Below are 4,128 nucleotides of genomic sequence, written 5' to 3' on the forward strand. Positions count from 1 at the left end.
GGCCCGCGGCCACCGGCGCCCCTGGAGGCGGGCCAACCGGCCCAGTGCTCCCCGAAATAGCGACCCGGCCCGGCCCGGCCCGACCCGGCGGCACCGCGACCCGTGCCGGGGACATGAGCCGACAGTGATTGGTGCTGGCGCCGACAGCAGGTCGGCGGAGACGGGGGCGGCGATGACGGCCAGATAGTCGGACAGACGGGCTGACAGGCGGACGGACACACACAGGGACCGGAACAGAACAGACCGGAACAGAGCAGATCGGAACAGAACAGAACAGACCGGAACGGCCGGGCCGCCGCCAACGCCGTGCAGGTCGGAGCGGTGTGAGCACGCGAGCCGAGAGACGGTGGCGCTGTAAGGACAACGAAATGGGGACCTTGGTTCCGCGGACTGATCGGCCGTGTCTATTTCTTCATTTCCTGAGAGTCTAATTAACATGTTTTACCTGGGTTTGACTTGCACTAACGATCGTGGGTTTGATAAGCTGGGAATGGCTATTTGACTTTTGACCACTCTCCAATCCCCCCTGTATCCTGTGCCGCCCTGCCGCGCCGACCGCCGTCTGTGGCGGTCTGTTATTGTCCCACAGCGTGTGTTTACCGGGGTGTGTGTCCCAGGCCGCTGATCGGGTGACCCCTCCCGCGGGTGGCGCCGCCCACTCGGGATGAATTAATCTACCGCCGCCGCCCGCTCCATTGATTATCGGAGGCGCCAGAGAACACAGGTCCAGACATATGCATGCTGTGCGCGCCGGTATTTTATGCAGGAGCTTATTGCATCCTTACATCTTGAATGCTCACATTGGCATTGCTAAAAAGGGTGGATGGATAATGCCTAAACATGGGCTTTATAAATTTTTCAGTGAGTGCTGCTGAATGCATGTATTGCTGGGAATTCTTAAGCACATTATGACCAACTGGTAGGCGCTAACAATTTTTGACAATATGGCAGTGGTGTTTTATTATTTCGCCTATCATATCCTAATGCTTACCATTTCAAGGACTCGGCCCGTCAGCCGAGTGGTTCTGCCGTCTGCCGGTGCCGCCTCGCCACTCCGATCCAGCCGGCGCCCCGTCCCCTCCCCGCCCCGTCCCCGGCACTGACACGACACGGCTCAACTGAGCGCCATATAAACGGGTGACAAATTGAGCGCCGCAGGCGGCCGGCCGATTTTTCGGCAGTCGCTCCCAGCGCGGCTGTTGTGCCGTTCGCGGCGCGCCGGTGACAAATGACACCTGAACGGCGCGGCAGCGACACCGGCGCGCCCCTGACAAATTAAACAGGCCGATACGAGCGATGGCCCGGCTAATTCAGCGCCGCTGTGTAACGGCGCGGGCCGCGGAGGAACACACGGGCGGGACACTGAGCTGGTGGCGTGGGAGAGGCTTTGTGGCGGCAGAGGTCACATTGTGTCATTAAGGGACGGCGGATGCAATTGTATGGCAGTTATATCTGGATGGTCGAGCCTTGTGTATCTTTTATTCGCCCGTCGTTAAATTCGCTCTGAACTGCACACAAGGCTCGTTTAGGGGCTCGGAAGAGCATGAACCAGGTGCACATCTTCCCCCACAACGTCAGTATCATATGTCAACATCGCTTTCATTCCTTCAATTTCATAGCGACGATCCAGTATGGCCCATCATCAGCGATTTGACAGCTTTACACCGCCCTGCCTGCCGTGGTGCTGTGGGCGCACCTCTAGTCCCCACGACCTGCCGCTCCCTCTACACTCTACAGTCTACACCGACGGCGCTGAGGCGCCGGTACTGCGGCCGTACCGTAGGTGTCGCTGTCGGCGGCTGTTGGGCCCGTCGACGTCGGGTGGTCTCCAAGGCAGCGGTAACCTAGGTGTCTCTGTCGGTGGCTGTCGGGTCGGTGGAGGTCGTGTGGTCTCCACGGTGCAGGCCGTACCGTAGGTGTCGCTGCCGGCGGCTGTCGAGTCTGTGGAGGTCAGATGGTCTCCACAGGTATAGTGTAGGTGTCTCTGTCGGCGGCTGTCGGGTCGGTGGAGGTCGGGTGGTCTCCACGGCGGCGGCGGTACCGTACATATGTAGATGTCACTGTCGGCAGCTTTGGGGCCGATGGAGGTCAGATGGTCGGGACAGGGACGTCCGGGGTACGGCGTAGGACAACATGGAAAGGGCTTCGCGCTGCGGGCAGCTGCCGATGCTGTGCCCGGTTCTGTCCTGCCCCAGCTCGCTGCTATGCACCTGACGGCTATCGCCTATCAACATCCAATTTTAACAAATATCATATAGGCATAATACCTTCTCATTAGGTTGTATCAGTTCCCACAGAGGACAAGGCGCATAGTAGCTAGCTTTGAAGCTGGAAGGTCTGATCATTGGTTCCAAATCCTGGCATGGCAAAAAGAGCTTGAAATGAATGCAAGACATTGCTGTTTTGTTTGACGCTCTTTTAAGTGCAGTTGAGTGCTACTCACCAGTAAAACGCCTTTTGGGCGAAGAACGAGCGAGCGAGATAGTGAGCCCTGCACGTGCGGAAGGGCGAGAAGGTACTTCCAATGGGCTTGCGCAAAGCACCCCTCTAACCTATGTTTTAGGGCCTTGCTCTAACCGATCGCTAGTGGTGTACCAAATTTGAACGCAATCGGCCCAGCCGTTCCTGAGATCTGAAAGCGGCACTCTGCACGTGCGCACGTGCAAACGGGGTCCAAACTGACTTTTGCACGGCACCCTACTAACTGGTCCCCAGCCGTGTACCAAATTTGAGCGCAATCGGCCCAGCCGTTCTCGAGATCTGGAAGCGCCCTCTGCACGTGCGCACGTGCAGTAGCACCTTAACCGCAACACATGGGAGTGCATTGCCTCAGCCTGGTGGGTGCCTACCTGTATGCCAAGTTTCAGCGAAATCGCCCCAGTAATTACCGAGTTATTAAAATGGGAACAAATTTGACACCTCTTATTGTTGTATTTTGCACGTGCACTGGGGGTGACCCACATGCATCGAGAGTATCCTATTTTTGGTAGAAGGAATGCTGCTACCCTACAAAAATTACCGCAAGTCAATCGCCCAAGCGGCTGCTGAGATATGAGCCTCTCAAAATCACTACTTTTGCAAAACAGCTTGAACACCCTTGATTTTTCACGTGGCACGTGCCACGACGGTCACTGAGGTGTATCAAAAGTAGTCAATTACGGGGTAGAAGGGATGGAGCTACCCAGCAAAAAAGACCGCAGGCCAATCGGTCCAGCGGTTGCTGAGATATAAGCCTCTCAAAAGCGTTACAGGCCGGGCCGGGCCGGGCCGGGCCGCTCATACTGAGATTTTTCCGTTATATTGAAAAGACTCGCTGCGCTCGCTCGCTCGTAACAACATGACAGCTGAGACGAGGGTGATTGTAGCGTAGCTGCTATCAGCACAAGACACGCACACGCTAATACTGCCAATATGACTGTCTCGGAATTCTGGCACCGAGACATCCAGCTGCATTCCTCGTCAGTAGGTATATACAGCCCTCGCCAACCGTCGAGCTGTCAGAGTGCTCTAGTACTCGCCGTTACCATGGTATTTGCAAGTGGCTCAACTCCCCGGCGGATTGTTTGAATTGGCGTGATTATGAGCGATGTGTCTGGGGTCCGAGATCGACGAGTCAGAACACTTAACGTGATGTAAGCAATGCAGCCGCGTGTCAGCTGGTATCTGAGAGATGTCGGGGTTATTACTCGGGAAAAAGGCCAATTTATGCAAGTGACTGCCCGCAATGCCACGCAGCACGCTAAATATGTTATGCCGGTCACTCGCATTGGATTGCAGACTTATTTATTTATTTCGACGAGTCGCGATCCATTGAAATCCCTTATTCCTTATTCAGCTCAAATATCTGATCAGTGGACAGAGCAAGCTCCTGAGCGTTTCGTAACCCGTCTCATGCAAGTGTCAACCTACTGATGTGTGCACTGGACGGCTGTAATTGGCAGCCGGCGGCACCGGTGACGCTGCGGCCTTGACCACCTGCGGGGACTGATTCTCGAGGCTCCGACATCCACAAACAGCGTACCTATTCCACCCACACTCCACAGGGGCCGGTGTGGCCGTGACTGGGGCGGCCGGCGCCCGGTGTGGGCGGCCCGCCGCCGCCGCCGCCCTGATCAGCCGCCCGCCGCT

This window comes from Amphibalanus amphitrite, unplaced genomic scaffold (assembly GCF_019059575.1).
Source record: "Amphibalanus amphitrite isolate SeventyFive unplaced genomic scaffold, NRLGWU_Aamphi_draft 000662F_arrow, whole genome shotgun sequence".
Taxonomy (NCBI): Eukaryota; Metazoa; Arthropoda; class Thecostraca; order Balanomorpha; family Balanidae; genus Amphibalanus; species Amphibalanus amphitrite.